Source organism: Primulina tabacum, chromosome 10, assembly GCF_025594145.1.
Source record: "Primulina tabacum isolate GXHZ01 chromosome 10, ASM2559414v2, whole genome shotgun sequence".
NCBI lineage: Eukaryota > Viridiplantae > Streptophyta > Magnoliopsida > Lamiales > Gesneriaceae > Primulina > Primulina tabacum.
This window is the reverse complement of record NC_134559.1, coordinates 37,231,418-37,246,855: the sequence shown is the minus strand read 5'-3', so window position 1 is coordinate 37,246,855 and position 15,438 is coordinate 37,231,418. Positions and strand designations below refer to the sequence as shown.

The 15,438-nt window shown below is 43.6% G+C and overlaps 13 non-coding genes and 5 pseudogenes across 13 annotated transcripts; all 18 read right to left on the bottom strand.

Annotated features, from left to right (window-relative positions):
• Nucleotides 1–251: 251 nt before the first annotated feature.
• On the bottom strand, nucleotides 252–370 carry LOC142507187 (5S ribosomal RNA). The gene has a single exon (XR_012805449.1). It is a non-coding gene; the product is annotated as a 5S ribosomal RNA (ribosomal RNA).
• Nucleotides 371–1,051: 681 nt separating this feature from the next.
• LOC142514749 (5S ribosomal RNA) lies at nucleotides 1,052–1,170 on the bottom strand. Its single transcript, XR_012810627.1, has one exon. It is a non-coding gene; the product is annotated as a 5S ribosomal RNA (ribosomal RNA).
• Nucleotides 1,171–1,834: 664 nt separating this feature from the next.
• LOC142515592 (5S ribosomal RNA) lies at nucleotides 1,835–1,952 on the bottom strand. Its single transcript, XR_012811429.1, has one exon. It is a non-coding gene; the product is annotated as a 5S ribosomal RNA (ribosomal RNA).
• Nucleotides 1,953–2,622: 670 nt separating this feature from the next.
• Nucleotides 2,623–2,743, bottom strand: LOC142512763 (5S ribosomal RNA; annotated as a pseudogene).
• A 679-nt stretch (nucleotides 2,744–3,422) lies between these two features.
• On the bottom strand, nucleotides 3,423–3,541 carry LOC142507915 (5S ribosomal RNA). The gene has a single exon (XR_012806153.1). It is a non-coding gene; the product is annotated as a 5S ribosomal RNA (ribosomal RNA).
• Nucleotides 3,542–4,180: 639 nt separating this feature from the next.
• LOC142515451 (5S ribosomal RNA) lies at nucleotides 4,181–4,299 on the bottom strand. The gene has a single exon (XR_012811296.1). It is a non-coding gene; the product is annotated as a 5S ribosomal RNA (ribosomal RNA).
• Nucleotides 4,300–5,714: 1,415 nt separating this feature from the next.
• LOC142510824 (5S ribosomal RNA) lies at nucleotides 5,715–5,831 on the bottom strand (annotated as a pseudogene).
• A 645-nt stretch (nucleotides 5,832–6,476) lies between these two features.
• LOC142509374 (5S ribosomal RNA) lies at nucleotides 6,477–6,594 on the bottom strand. The gene has a single exon (XR_012807551.1). It is a non-coding gene; the product is annotated as a 5S ribosomal RNA (ribosomal RNA).
• A 1,034-nt stretch (nucleotides 6,595–7,628) lies between these two features.
• Nucleotides 7,629–7,747, bottom strand: LOC142507209 (5S ribosomal RNA). Its single transcript, XR_012805471.1, has one exon. It is a non-coding gene; the product is annotated as a 5S ribosomal RNA (ribosomal RNA).
• A 682-nt stretch (nucleotides 7,748–8,429) lies between these two features.
• Nucleotides 8,430–8,548, bottom strand: LOC142509649 (5S ribosomal RNA). Its single transcript, XR_012807814.1, has one exon. It is a non-coding gene; the product is annotated as a 5S ribosomal RNA (ribosomal RNA).
• A 683-nt stretch (nucleotides 8,549–9,231) lies between these two features.
• LOC142514715 (5S ribosomal RNA) lies at nucleotides 9,232–9,350 on the bottom strand. The gene has a single exon (XR_012810596.1). It is a non-coding gene; the product is annotated as a 5S ribosomal RNA (ribosomal RNA).
• A 1,078-nt stretch (nucleotides 9,351–10,428) lies between these two features.
• Nucleotides 10,429–10,547, bottom strand: LOC142517382 (5S ribosomal RNA). Its single transcript, XR_012813132.1, has one exon. It is a non-coding gene; the product is annotated as a 5S ribosomal RNA (ribosomal RNA).
• A 684-nt stretch (nucleotides 10,548–11,231) lies between these two features.
• LOC142512815 (5S ribosomal RNA) lies at nucleotides 11,232–11,347 on the bottom strand (annotated as a pseudogene).
• Nucleotides 11,348–12,161: 814 nt separating this feature from the next.
• Nucleotides 12,162–12,280, bottom strand: LOC142515479 (5S ribosomal RNA). Its single transcript, XR_012811323.1, has one exon. It is a non-coding gene; the product is annotated as a 5S ribosomal RNA (ribosomal RNA).
• Nucleotides 12,281–12,965: 685 nt separating this feature from the next.
• On the bottom strand, nucleotides 12,966–13,084 carry LOC142510699 (5S ribosomal RNA; annotated as a pseudogene).
• Nucleotides 13,085–13,764: 680 nt separating this feature from the next.
• LOC142513479 (5S ribosomal RNA) lies at nucleotides 13,765–13,883 on the bottom strand. The gene has a single exon (XR_012809423.1). It is a non-coding gene; the product is annotated as a 5S ribosomal RNA (ribosomal RNA).
• A 578-nt stretch (nucleotides 13,884–14,461) lies between these two features.
• LOC142510758 (5S ribosomal RNA) lies at nucleotides 14,462–14,579 on the bottom strand (annotated as a pseudogene).
• Nucleotides 14,580–15,176: 597 nt separating this feature from the next.
• Nucleotides 15,177–15,295, bottom strand: LOC142509778 (5S ribosomal RNA). Its single transcript, XR_012807933.1, has one exon. It is a non-coding gene; the product is annotated as a 5S ribosomal RNA (ribosomal RNA).
• Nucleotides 15,296–15,438: the final 143 nt, after the last annotated feature.

The window sequence follows — 15,438 nt, the reverse complement described above, 5'->3', positions numbered from 1 at the left end:
GGAACCGGAATCGAATTTTGGACTTCCTAAGCTGAAGTTTAACAGAAGCGAAAAATCGTAAATTAGAGGGTCTTAGAGAAGGAATTCGGCTAAGACCGTTTACAATCAAATTAGCCTACAATTTTGTCGAAATCTGGCAGTGCCCGAGTTACGTTGATTTCACATGTCTTATTTGGTCCCGAACGAGATTTAGATGATTTGAGCCGAAAATCGTCTTTCAACAAGTAATCAAAAATAGAAAAACATGAAAAGGGGTGCAACACGAGGACTTCCCAGGGGGTCACCCATGCTAGTATTGCTCTCGCCCAAGCATGCTTAACTCCGAAGTTCTGATGGGATCCGGTGCATTAGTGCTAGTATGATCGCACCCGACATTGAGTGGGATGTTTATTCTTATATCCCTCGAGTACGTGTGGAGCGGGCGGCGATGGACAACACGCGACATTGCCCTCGCTCAATCAGAACCATGAAGTTAATCGTTATGGCGCGATGACGTAGCTAGGATGGGTGACCTCCCTGGGAAGTCCTCGTGTCGCGACAGTTTACGTAAATTATGGATAAAACAGTCGAAATAATTGTTTTTAATGAGTTAACCGTCTCCGGAGTAATCTGCGTCATACCTTTCCACACAGAACCGGCTCACGACCACAAAAATCGCTAAATGTTCCCAGAAAATAGAAAAAAAATAAGAAGAAGAAAATAGCGAATACAAAGCTATTATTATGCTTGGGATACTATAAAATGGAACCGGAATTGAATTTCGGACTTCCTAAGAGGATTTCTCGCGGAAACGGAAGCTTAATAGAAGCGGAAAATCGCAAATTAGAGGGCCTTAGAGAAGGAATTCGGCAAAAATCTCGCCAGATCATTGCGGAGTAATGAGTCTCGTTCGTTTGCCCGTTTACAATCAAATTAGGCTACAATTTTGTCCAAATCCGGCAGTGCCCGAGCTACGTTGATTTCACGTCTTATCTGTTCCCGAAAGAGATTCAGATTATTTGAGCCGAAAATCGTGTGTCAACAAGTAATCAAAAATAGAAAAACACGAAAAGGGGTGCAATACGAGAACTTCCAAGGGGGTCACCCATACTAGTACTGCCCTCGCCCAAGCACGCTTAACTTCGGAGTTCTGATGGGATCCGGTGCATTAGTGCTGGCATGAACGCACCCGACATTAAGTGGGATGTTTATTCTTATATCCCTCGAGTACGTGTGGAGCGGGCGGCGTTGAATCGTCCAATCAGAACCATGAAGTTATGCGTTTTGGCGCGATGGTGGAGCTAGGATGGGTGACCTCCCTGGGAAGTCCTCGTGTCGCGACCGTATACGTAAATTATAGCTAAAACAGTCGAAATAATTGTTTTTAATGAGTTAACCGTCTCCGAAGTAATCTGTGTCATACCCTTCCGCACAGCACCAGCTCACGACAACAAAAATCGCTAAATGTTCCCAGAAAATATAATAAAATAAGAAGAAGAAAATAGCGAATGTAAAGCTATTATTATGCCTTGGATACGATAAAATGGAACCGAAATCGAATTTCGGACTTCCTAAGCGGATTTCTCGAGGAAACGGAAGCTTAACAGAAGCGGAAAATCGCAATTTAAAGGGTCTTAGAGAAGGAATTCGGCTAAAATCTCGCCAGCTCATTGCGGAGTAATGAGTTTCGTTCGTTTGCCCGTTTACAATTAAATTAGCCTACAATTTTGTCCAAATCCGGCAGTGCCTGAGCTACGTTGATTTCACATGTCTTCCCTGGTTCTGATAGAGAGTCAGATGATTTGAGCCGAATATCGTCTGTCAACAAGTAATCAAAAATAGAAAAACACGAAAAGGGGTGCAAACGAGGACTTCCCAGGGGGTCACCCATCCTAGTACTGCTCTCGCCCAAGCACACTTAACTTCGAAGTTCTGATGGGATCCGGTGCATTAGTGCTGGTATGATCGCACCCAACATTGAGTGGGATGCTTATTCTTATATCCCTCGAGTACGTGTGGAGCGGGCGGCGATGGACAACACGGGGCACTGCTCTCGCCCAATCAGAACCATCAAGTTAATCGTTATGGCGCGATGTCGGATCTAGGATGGGTGACCTCCCTGGGAATTCCTCGTGTCGCAACCGTTTACGTAAATTATGGCTAAAACAGTCGAAATAATTGTTTTTAATGAGTTAACCGTCTCCGGAGTAATCTGCGTCATACCCTTCCGCACAGAATCGGCTCACGACAACAAAAATCGCTAAATGTTTCCAGAAAGTAGAAAAAAAAAAGAATAAGAAAATAGCAAATGTAAAGCTATAATTATGCCTGGGATACGATAAAATGAAATCGAAATCGAATTCCGGACTTCCTAAGCGGATTTCTCGAGGAAACGGAAGCTTAACAGAAGCGGAAAATCGCAATTTAAAGGGTCTTAGAGAAGGAATTCGGCTAAAATCTCGCCAGCTCATTGCGGAGTAATGAGTTTCGTTCGTTTGCCCGTTTACAATTAAATTAGCCTACAATTTTGTCCAAATCCGGCAGTGCCTGAGCTACGTTGATTTCACATGTCTTCCCTGGTTCTGATAGAGAGTCAGATGATTTGAGCCGAATATCGTCTGTCAACAAGTAATCAAAAATAGAAAAACACGAAAAGGGGTGCAAACGAGGGGGGTCACCCATCCTAGTACTGCTCTCGCCCAAGCACATTTAACTTCGAAGTTCTGATGGGATCCGGTGCATTAGTGCTGGTATGATCGCACCCAACATTGAGTGGGATGCTTATTCTTATATCCCTCGAGTACGTGTGGAGCGGGCGGCGATGGACAACACGCGTCACAGCTCTCGCCCAATCAGAACAATGAAGTTAAGCGTTCTGACGCGATTGAAGAGCTAGGATGGGTGACCTCACAGGAAAGTCCTCGTGTCGCGACCGTTTACGTAAATTATGGCTAAAATAGTCGAAATAATTGTTTTTAATGAGTTAACCGTCTCCGGAGTAATCTGCGTCATACCCTTCCGCACAGAATCGGCTCACGACAACAAAAATCGCTAAATGTTTCCAGAAAGTAGAAAAAAAAAAGAATAAGAAAATAGCAAATGTAAGCTATAATTATGCCTGGGATACGATAAAATGAAATCGAAATCGAATTCCGGACTTCCTAAGCGGATTTCTCGAGGAAACGGAAGCTTAACAGAAGCGGAAAATCGCAAATTAGAGGGTCTTAGAGAAGGAATTCGGCTAAAATCTCTCCAGCTCATTGCGGATTAATGAGTCTCGTTCGTTTGCCTGTTTACAATCAAATTAGGATACAATTTTGTCCAAATCCGGCAGTGCCCGAGCTACGTTGATTTAACGTCTTATCTGATCCCGATCGAGATTCAGATGATTTGAGCCGAAAATCGTCTGTCAACAAGTAATCAAAAATATAAAAACACGAAAAGGGCTGCAACACGAGGACTTCCCAGGGGGTCACCCATCCTAGTACTGCTCTCGACGAAGCACGCTTAACTTAGGAGTTCTGATGGGATCCGGTGCATTAGTGCTGGCATGATCGCACCCAACATTGAGTTGGATGTTTATTTTTATATCCCTCGAGTACGTGTGGAGCGGGCGGCGATGGACAACACGCGGGACTGCTCTCGCCCAATCTGAAACATAAAGTTAAGCGTTCTAGCGCGATGGCAGAGCTAGGATGGGTGACCTCCCTATGAAGTCCTCGTGTCGCGATCGTTTACGTAAATTATGGCTAAAAAAGTCGAAATAATTGTTTTTAATGAGTTAACCGTCTCCGGAGTAATCTTCGTCATACCCTTCCGCACAGCACCGGCTCAAGACAACAAAAATCGCTAAATGTTCCCAGAAAATAGAAAAAAATAAGAAGAAGAAAATAGCGAATGTAAAGCTATTATTATGCCTTGGATACGATAAAATGGAACCGGAATCGAATTTCGGACTTCCTAAGCAGTTTTCTCGAGGAAACGGAAGCTTAACAGAAGCGAAAATCGCAAATTAGAGGGTCTTAGAGAAGGAATTCGGCTAAGACCGTTTACAATCAAATTAGGCTACGATTTTGTCCAAATCCGACAATGCCCGAGTAACTTTGATTTCACATGTCTTATTTGGTCTCGATCGAGATTCAGATGATTTGAGCCGAAAATCATCTTTCAACAAGTAATCAAAAATAGAAAAACATGGAAAGGGGTGCAACACGAGGACTTCCCAAAGGGTCACCCATCCTCGTACTGCTCTCGCCCAAGCACGCTTAGCTTCGGAGTTCTGAAGGGATCCGATGCATTAGTGCTGGTATGATCGCACCCCACATAGAGTGGGATTTTTATTCTTATATGCCTCGCGTACGTGTGAAGCGGGCGACGATGGACAACACGCGGCACTGCTCTCGCCCAATCAGAACCATGAAGTTAAGCGTTCTGGCGCGATGGCAGAGCTAGGATGGGTGACCTCCCTGGGAAGTCCTCGTGTCGCGACTTTTTACGTAAATTATGGCTAAAACAGTCGAAATAATTGTTTTTAATGAGTTAACCGCCTCCGGAGTAATCAGCGTCATACCCTTCCGCACAGCACCGGCTCACGACAACAAAAATCGCTAAATGTTCCCAGAAAATAAAAAAAAATAAGAAGAAGAAAATAGCGAATGTAAAGCTATTATTATGCCTGTGATACGATAAAATGAAACTGGAATCGAATTTCGGACTTCCTGACTGGATTTCTCGAGGAAACGGAAGCTTAACTGAAGCGGAAAATCGCAAATTAGAGAATCTTAGAGAAGGAATTCAGTTAAAATCTCGCCAGCTCATTGCGGAGGAATGAGTCTCGTTCGTTTGTCTATTTACAATCAAATTAGCCTACAATTTTTTCCAAATGCGGCAGTGCCCGAGCTACGTTGATTTCTCATGTCTTCTCTTGTCCTGATCGAGAGTTAGATGACTTGAGCCGTAAATCGTCTGTCAACAAGTACTGCTCTCGTCCAAGCACGCTTAACTTCGGAGTTCTGATGGGATCCGGTGTATTAGTGCTGGTATGATCGCACCCGACATTGAGTGGGATGTATATTCTTATATCCCTCGAGTACGTGTGGAGCGGGCGGCGATGGACAACACGCGGCACTGCTCTCGCCCAATCAGAACAATGAAGTTATGCGTTCTGGCGCGATGGCAGAGCTAGGATGGGTGACCTCCCTAGAAAAACCTCGTGTCGCGACCGTTTACGTAAATTATGGCTAAAACAGTCGAAATAATTGTTTTAGATGAGTTAACCGTCTCCGGAGTAATCTGCGTCATACCCTTCCGCACAGAACCGACTCACGACAACAAAAATCGCTAAATGTTTTCAGAAAATAGAAAAAAAAATAAGAATAAGAAAATAGTGAATGTAAAGCTATTATTATGCCTGGAATACAATAAAATGAAACCGAAATCGAATTTCGGACTTCCTAAGCGGATTTCTCGAGGAAACGGATGCTTAACAGAAGCGGAAAATCGCAAATTAGAGGGTCTTAGAGAAGGAATTCGGCTAAAATCTCTCCAGCTCATTGCGGATTAATGAGTCTCGTTCGTTTGCCCGTTTACAATCAAATTAGGCTAAAATTTTTTCCAAATCCGGTAGTGCACGAGTTACGTTGATTTCACGTCTTATCTGGTCCCGATCGAGATTCAGATGATTTGAGCCGAAAATCGTCTAGCAACAAGTAATCAAAAATATAAAAACACGAAAAAGAATGCAACACGAGGACTTCCCAGGAGGTCACCCATCCTAGTACTACTCTCAACGACACGCTTAACTTCGGAGTTCTGATGGGATCCGGTGCATTAGTTCTGGTATGATCGCACCCGACATTGAAAAACCTGGTGTCGCGACCGTTTACGTAAATTATGGCTAAAACAGTCGAAATAATTGTTTTTAATGAGTTAACCGTCTCCGGAGTAATATGCGTCATACCCTTCCACACAGCACCGGCTCACGACAACAAAAATCGCTAAATGTTCCCAGAAAATAGAAAAAAATGAGAAGAAGAAAATAGCGAATGTAAAGCAATTATTATGCCTGGGATACGATAAAATAGAACCGAAATCGAATTTTGGATTTCCTAAGCAGATTTCTCGAGGAAACGGAAGCTTAACAGAAGCGGAAAATCGCAAATTAGAGGGTCTTAAAGAAGGAATTCGGCTAAGACCGTTTACAATCAAATTAGGCTACGATTTTGTCCAAATCCGACAGTGCCCGAATTACGTTGATTTCACATGTCCAAATCCGACAATGCCCGAATTACGATAAAATGAAAACGGAATCGAATTTCGGATTAATGAGTCTCGTTCGTTTGCCCGTTTACAATCAAATTATGCAACAATTTTGTCCAAATCCGGCAAGTGCCCGAGCTACGTTGATTTCACGTCTCATCTGGTCCCGATCGAGATTCAGATGATTTGAGCCGAAAATCGTCTATCAACAAGTAATCAAAAATAGAAAAACACGAAAAAGGGTGCAACACGAGGACTTCCCAGGGGGTCAACCATCCTAGTACTGATCTCGCCCAAGCACGCTTAACTTCGGAGTTTGATGGGATCCGAAGTATTATTGCTGGTATGATCGCACCCGACATTGAGTGGGATGTTTATTCTTATATCCCTCGAGTACGTGTGGAGCGGGCGGCGATGGACAACACGCCGCACTGCTCTCGCCCAATCAGAACAATGAAGTTAAGCGTTCTGGCACGAAGGCAGAGCTAGGATGGGTGACCTCCCTGGGAAGTCCTCGTGTCGCGACCGTTTACGTAAATTATGTCTAAAACAGTCGAAATAATTGTTTTTAATGAGTTAACCGTCTCCGTAGTAATCTGCGTCATACCCTTCCGCACGGTCACCCATCCTAGTACTGCTCTCGCCCAAACACGCTTAACTTCGGAGTTCTGATGGGATCCTGTGCATTAGTGCTCGTAAGATCGCACCCAACATTGAGTGGGATGTTTATTCTTATATCCCACGAGTACGTGTGGAGCTGGCGGCGATGGACAACACGCGGCACTGCTCTCGCCCAATCAGAACCATGAAGTTAATCGTTATTGCGCGATTGCGGATCTAGGATGGGTGACCTCCCTGGGAAGTCCCCGTGTCGCGATCGTTTACGTAAATTATGGATAAAACAGTCGAAATAATTGTTTTTAATGAGTTAACCGTCTCCGGAGTAATCTGCGTCATACCCTTCCGCACAGAACCGGCTCACGACGACAAATATCGATAAATGTTCCCAGAAAATAGGAAAAAAGTAAGAAGAAGAAAATAGCGAATGTAAAGTTTTTATTATGCCTGGGATACGATAAAGTGGAACCGAAATCGAATTTCGAACTTACTAAGCGGATTTCTCGAGGAAACAGAAGCTTAACAGAAGCGGAAAATATCAAATTAGAGGGTCTTAGAGAAGAAATTCGGCTAAAATCTCGCCAGCTCATTGCGGAGTAATGAGCCTCGTTCGTTTGCCCGTTTACAATCAAATTAGGCTACAATTTTGTCGAAATCCGCAGTGCCCGAGCTACGTTGATTTCACATGTCTTATATGGTCACGATTGAGATTCAGATGATTTGAGCCGAAAATAGTCTGTCAACAAGTAATCAAAAATAGAAAAACACGAAAAGAGGTGCAACACGAGGACTTCCCAGGGGGTCACCCATCCTAGTATTGCTCTCGCCCAAGCACGCTTAACTTCGGAATTCTGATGGGATCCGGTGAATTAGTGCTTGTATGATCGCACCGGACATTGAGTGGATGTTTATTCTTATATCCCAAGAGTACGTGTGGAGAAGGCGACGATGGACAACACGCGGCACTGCTCTCGCCCAATCAGAACCATGAAGTTAAGCGTTCTGGCGCAATGGCAGAGCTAGGATGGGTGACCTCCATGGGAAGTCCTCGTGTCGCGATCGTTTACGTAAATTATGGATAAAACAGTCGAAATAATTGTTTTTAATGAGTTAACCGTCTCCGGAGTAATCTGCGTCATACCCCTCTTTACAGAACCGGCTCACGACAACAAAAATCGCTAAATGTTCCCAGAAAGTAGAAAAAAAATAAGAAGAAGAAAATAGCGAATGTAAAGCTATGATTATGCCTGTGATACGATAAAATGAAACCGGAATCGAATTTCGGACTTCCTAAGCTGATTTTTCGAGGAAACGGAAGCTTAACAGAAGTGAAAAATTGCAAATTAGAGGGTTTTAGAGAAGGAATTCGGCTAAAATCTCGCTAGCTTATTGCGGAGTAATGAGTCTCGTTCGTTTTCCCGTATACAGTCAAATTAGCCTACAATTTTGTCCAAATCCGACAGTGCCCGAGCTACGTTGCTTACACATGTCTTCTCTGGTCCTGATCGAGATACAGAGGATTTGAGCCGAAAATCGTCTGTCAACAAGTAATCAAAAATAGAAAAACACGAAAAGGGGTGCAACACGATGACTTCCCTGGGGGTCACCCATCCTAGTACTTCTCTTGCCCAAGCACGCTTTACTTCGGAGTTTTGATGGAAGCCGATGCATTAGTGCTGGTATGATCGCACCCGACATTGAGTGGGATGTTTATTTTTATATCCCTCGAGTACGTGTGGAGCAGGCGGCATTAGACAACACGCGGCACTTCTCTCGCCCAATAAGAACAATGAAGTTAAGCGTTCTGGCGCGATGGCAGAGCTAGGATGGGTGACCTCCCTGGGAAGTCCTCCTGTCGCGACCGTTTAAGGAAATTGTGGCTGAAACAGTCGAAATAATTGTTTTTAATGAGTTAACCGTCTACGGAGTATTCTGCGTCATACCCTTCAGCACAGAACTAGCTCACGACAACAAAAATCGCTAAATGTTCCCAAAAAATAGAAAAAAAATAAGAAGAAGAAAATAGCGAATGTAAAGCTATTATTATGCTTGGGACACGATAAAATGGAACCGGAATCGAATTTCGGACTTCCTAAGCGGATTTCTCAAGGAAACAGAAGCTTAACAGAAGTGGAAAATCGCAAATTAGAGGGCCTTAGAGAAGGAATTCGGCTAAAATCTCGCTAGCTCATTGCGGAGTAATGAGCCTCGTTCGTTTGCCCGTTTACAATTAAATTAGCCTACAATTTTTTCCAAATCCGGCAATGCCCGAGCTACGTTGATTACACCAGTCTTCTCTGGTCCTGATCGAGATTCAGATGATTTGAGCCGAAAATCTTCTGTCAACAAGTAATCAAAAATAGAAAAACACGAAAAGGGGTGCAACACAAGGACTTCCCAGGGGGTCACCAATCCTAGTACTGCTCTCGCCCAAGCACGCTTAACTTCGAAGTTCTGATGGGATCCGGTGCATTAGTGCTGGTATGATCGCACCCGACATTGAGTGGGATGTTTATTCTTATATCCCTCGAGTACGTGTGAAGCGGGCGGCGATGGACAACACGCGGCACTGCTCTCGCCCAATCAGAACCATGAAGTTAATCGTTATTGCGCGATGGCAGAGCTAGGATGGGTTACCTCCCTGGGAAGTCCTCGTGTCGCGACCGTTTACGTAATTTATGGATAAAACAGTCGAAATAATTGTTTTTAATGAGTTAACCGTCTCCGGAGTAATCTGCGTCATACCCTTCCGCACAGAACTGGCTCACGACAACAAAAATTGCTAAATTTTCCCAGAAAATAGAAAAAAAAATAAGAATAAGAAAATAGCGAATGCAAAGCTATTATTATGCCTGGGATAAGATAAAATGAAACCGGAATCGAATTTCGGACTTCCTAAGAGGATTTCTCGAGGAAACGGAAGCTTAACAGAAGCGGAAAATCGCAAATTAGAGGGTCTTAGAGAAGGAATTCGGCTATGACCGTTTACAATCAAATTAGGCTACAATTTTGTACAAATCCGACAGTGTTCGAGTTACGTTGATTTCACATGTCTTATTTGGTCTCGATCGAGATTCAGATGAAACAGTCGAAATAATTGTTTTTAATGAGTTAACCGTCTCCGGAGTAATCTGAGTCATATCCTTCCGCACAGAACCGGCTCACGACAACAAAAATGCCTAAATGTTCCTAGAAAATATAAAAAATAAGAAGAAGAAAATAGCGAATGTAAAGCTATTATTATGCCTGAGATACGATAAAATGGAACCGGAATCGAATTTCGGACTTCCTAAGCGGATTTCTCGAGGAAACGGAAGCTTAACAGAAGCGAAAAATCGCAAATTAGAGTGTCTTAGAGAAGGAATTCGGCTAAAATCTCACCAGCTCATTGCAGAGTAATGAGTCTTGTTCGTTTGCCCGTTTACACTCAAATTAGCCTACAATTTTGTCCAAATCCGGCAGTGCCCGAGCTACGTTGATTTTACATGTCTTATCTGTTCCTGATCGAAAGTCAGATGATTTGAACCGAAAATCTTCTATCAACAAGTAATCAAAAATAGAAAAACACAAAAAGAGGTGCAACACGAGGACTTCCCAGGGGGTCACCCATCCTAGTACTGCTCTCGTCCAAGCACGCTTAACTTCGGACTTCTGATGGGATCCGGTGTATTATTGCTGGTATGATCGCATCCGACATTGAGTGGGATGTTTATTCTTTTATCCCTCAAGTACGTGTGGAGCGGACGGCGATGGACAACATGTGGCACTGTTCTCGCCCAATCAGAACCATGAAGTTAAGATTTCTGGCGCGATGGCAGAGCTAGGATGGGTGACCGCCCTGGGAAGTCCTCGTGTCGCGACCGTTTACGTAAATTATGGCTAAAACAGTCGAAAATTTTTTTATTTTTAATGTGTTAACCGTCTACGGAGTAATCTGCGTCATATCCTTCCGCACAGAACCGGCTTACGACAACAAAAATCATAATTGTTTCCAGAAAATAGAAAAAAAATAAGAATAAGAAAATAGCGAATGTAAAGCTATTATTATGCTTGAGATACGATAAAATGAAATCGAAATTGAATTTCGGACTTCCTAAGCGGATTTCTCGAGGAAACGGAAGCTTAACAAAAGCGGAAAATCGCAAATTAGAGGGTCTTAGAGTAGAAATTCGGCTAAAATCTCGCCACCTCATTGCGGATTAATGAGTCTCGTTCGTTTGCCCGTTTTCAATCAAATTAGGAAACAATTTTGTCCAGATCCGGCAAGTACTCGAGCTACGTTGATTTCACGTCTTATCTGGTCCTAATCGAGAGTCAGATGATTTAAGCCGAAAATTGTCTGTCAACAAGTAATCAAAAATAGAAAAACACGAGAAGGGGTGCAACAGGACATCCCAGGGGGTTACCCATCCAAGTACTGCTCTCGCCTAAGCACGCTTAACTTCGGAGTTCTGATGGGTGCCGTTGTATTAGTGCTGGTATTATCGCAACAGACATTGAGTGAGATATTTATTCTTATATCCCTCGAGTACGTGTGGAGCGGGCGGCGATGGACAACACGCGGCACTGCTCTCGCCCAATCAGAACCATGAAGTTAAGCGTTCTGGCGCGATGGCAGAGCTAGGATGGGTGACCTCCCCTGGAAGTCCTCGTGTCGCGACCATTTACGTAAATTATGGTTAAAACAGTTGAAATAATTATTTTTGATGAGTTAACCGTCTCCGGAGTAATCTGCGTCATACACTTCCGCACATAACCGGCTCACGACAACAAAAATCGCTAAATGTTCCCAGAAAATAGAAAAAAAAATAAGAAGAATAAAATAGCGAATGTAAAGCTGTTATTATGCCTGAGATACGATAAAATGGAACCGAAATCGAATTTCGAATTCCTAAGTGGATTTCTCGAGGAAACGAAAGCATAACAGAAGCGTTAAATCGCAAATTAGAAGGTTTTAGAGAAGGAATTCGGCTAAAATCTCGTCAGCTCATTGCGTAGTAATGAATCTCCTCCGTTTGCCCGTTTACAATCAAATTAGACTACAATTTTGTCCAAATCCGGCAGTGCCCGAGCTACTTTCATTTCACAAGTCTTATCCGGTTCCGATCGAGATTCATATGATTTGCGTAGTAATGAGTCTCGTCCGTTTGCCCGTTTACAATAAAATTAGCCTACAATTTGTCCAAATCCGGCAGTGCCCGAGCTACGTTGATTTCACATGTCTTATCTTATCTTGATCGAGATTCAGATGATTTGAGCCGAAAAACGTTTGTCAACATGTAATCAAAAATTGAAAAACACGGAAAGGGGTGCAACACGAGGACTTCCCAGGGGGTTACCCATCCAAGTACTGCTCTCGCCAAAGCACGCTTAACTTCGGAGTTCTGATGGGATCCGGTGTATTAGGGCTGGTATGATTGCACCCAACATTGAGTGGGATGTTTATTCTTATATCCCCCGAGTACGTGTGGAGCGGACGGCGATAAACAAAACGCGGCACTGCTCTCGCCCAATCAGAACCATGAAGTTAAGCGTTCTGGTGCGATGGCAGAGCTAGGATGGGTGACCTCCCTGGAAAGTCCTCATGTCGCAATCATTTACGTGAATTATGGATAAAAGCATTCGAAATAATTGTTTTTAATGAGTTAACCGTCTCCGGAGTAATCTGCGTCAAACCCTTCAGAACAGAACCAGCTCACGACAACAAAAATTGCTAAATGTTTCGAGAAAATAGAAAAAAAAATATGAAGAAGAAAATAGCGAATGTAAAGCTATTATTATGCCTAGGATACGATAAAATGGAACCGGAATCGAATTTCGAACTTCCTAACCGGATTTCTCGAGAAAACGGAAGCTTCACAGAAGCGGAAAATCGCAAATTAGAGGGTCTTAGAGAAGGAATTCGGCTAAAATCTCGCCACCTCGTTGCGGAGTAATGAGTCTCGTTCGTTTGCCCATTTACAAACAAATTAGGCTACAATTTTGTCCATATCCGGCAGTGCCCGAGCTACGTTGATTTCACATGTCTTATCTGATCCCGATCGAGATTCAGATAATTTGAGCCGAAAATCGTCTGTCAACAAGTAATCAAAAATAGAAAAACATGAAAAGGGGTTTAACACGAGGACTTCCCAGGGGGTCACCCATCATAGTAATGCTCTCGACCAAGCACGCATAACTTCGGAATTCTGATGGGATCCGGTGCATTAGTGCTGGTATGATCGCACCCGACATTGAGTGGGATGTTTATTTTTATATCCCCCGAGTATGTGTGGAGCGGGCGACGATGGACAACACGCGGCACTGCTCTCGCCCAATCAGAACCATGAAGTTAAGCGTTCTGGCGCGATGGTAGAGTTAGGATAGGTGACCTCCCTGGGAAGTCCTCGTGTCGCGACCGTTTACGTGAATTAAAGATAAAATAGTCGAAATAATTGTTTTTAGTGAGTTAACCGTCTCCGGAGTAATCTAGGTAATACCCTTCCGCACAGAACATGCTCACGACAACAAAAATCGCTAAATGTTCCCAGAAAATAAAAAAAATAAGAAGAATAAAATAGCGAATGTAAAGCTGTTATTATGCCTGGATCTGATAAAATGGAACCGAAATCGAATTTCGAACTTCCTAAGCGGATTTCTCGAAGAAACGGAATCTTAACAAAAGCGGAAAATCGCAAATTAGAGAGTCTTAGAGAAGGAATTCCGTTAAAATCTCGCCAGCTCATTGCGAAGTAATGAGTCTCGTTCGTTTGCCCGTTTACAATCAAATAAGGCTACAATTTTGTCCAAATCCGGCATTGCCCGAGCTACGTTGATTTCATATGTCTTATCTGATCCCGATCGAGATTCAGATGATTTGAGCCAAAAATCGTCTGTCAACAAGTAATCAAAAATAGAAAAACACGAAAAGGGGTGCAACACGAGGACTTCCCAGGGAGTCACCCATCCTAGTACTGCTCTCGTCCAAGCACGCTTTACTTCGGAGTTCTGATGGGATCCGGTGCATTAGTGCTGGTATGATCGCACCCGACATTTAGTGGGATGTTTATTCTTATATCCTTCGAGTACGTGTGGAGCGGGCGGCGATGGACAACATGCGGCACTGCTCTCGCCCAATCAGACCCTTGAAGTTTAGGGTTCTAGCGCGATGGCAGAGCTAGGATGGGTGACCTCCCTGGGAAGTCCTCGTGTCAGTCGTACATTATGGATAAAACAGTCGAAATAATTGTTTTTAATGAGTTAACCGTCTCCGGAGTAATCGTCGTAATACCCTTCTGCTCAAAACCGGCTCACGACAACAAAAATTGCTAAATGTTCCCAGAAAATAGAAAAAAAATAAGAAGAAGAAAATAGAGAATGTAAAGCTATTATTATGCTTGGGATACGATAAAAAGGAACCGGAATCAAATTTCGGACTTCCTAAGCGGATATCTCGAGGAAACGAAAGCTTAACAGGAGCGGAAAATCGCAAATTAGAGAGTCTTAGAGAAGAAATTCGGCTAAAATCACGCCATCTCATTGCGGAGGAATGAATCTCGTTCGTTTGCCCGTTTACAATTAAATTAGGCTACAATTTTGTCCAAATCTGGCAATGCCCGAGCTACGTTGATTTCACACGAGGACTTCCCAGGGGGCCACCCATCCTAGTACTGCTCTCGCCCAAGCACGCTTAACTTCGGAGATTTGATGGGATCCGGTGCATTAGTGCTGGTATGATCGCACCCGACATTGAGTGGGATTTTTATTCTTATATCCTCGAGTACGTGTGGAGCGGACGGCGATGGACAACACGCAGCACTGCTCTCGCCCAATCAGAACCATGAAGTTATGCGTTCTGGCGCGATGGCAGAGCTAACCGTCTCCGGATTAATCTACGTAATGCCCTTCCGCACAGAACCGGCTTACGACAACAAAAATCGCTAAATGTTCCCAGAAAATAGAAAAAAAAAATAAGAAGAAGAAAATAGCAAATGTAAAGCTATTATTATGCCAGAGAGACGAAAAAATGGAACCGGAATCGAATTTCGAACTTCCTAAGCGGATTTCTCGAGGAAACAGAATCTTAACAGAAGCGGAAAATCGCAAATTAGAGGGTCATAGAGAAGGAATTCGGCTAAAATCTCGCCAGCTCGTTGCGGAGTAATGAGTCTCGTTCGTTTGCTCGTTTACAATCAAATTAGGCTACAATTTTGTCCAAATCCCGCAGTGACCGAGCTAGTGTTATTTCACATGTCTTATCTAGTCTCGATCGAGATTCAGATGATTTGAGCCGAAAATCGTCTATCAACAAGTAATCAATCAAAAATAGAAAAACACAAAAAGAGATGCAACACCAGGACTTCCCAGGTGGTCACCCATCCTAGTACAGCTCTCGCCCAAGAACGCTTAACTTCGAAGTTCTGATGGGATCCGGTGCATTAGTGCTGGAATGATAGCACCGACATTGAGAGGGATGTTTATTCTTATATCCCTCGACTACGTGTGGAGTGGGCGGCGATGGGCAACACGCGGCACTGCTCTTGCCCAATCAGAACCATGAAGTTAAGCGTTCTGGCGCGATGGCAGAGCTAGGATGTGTGACCT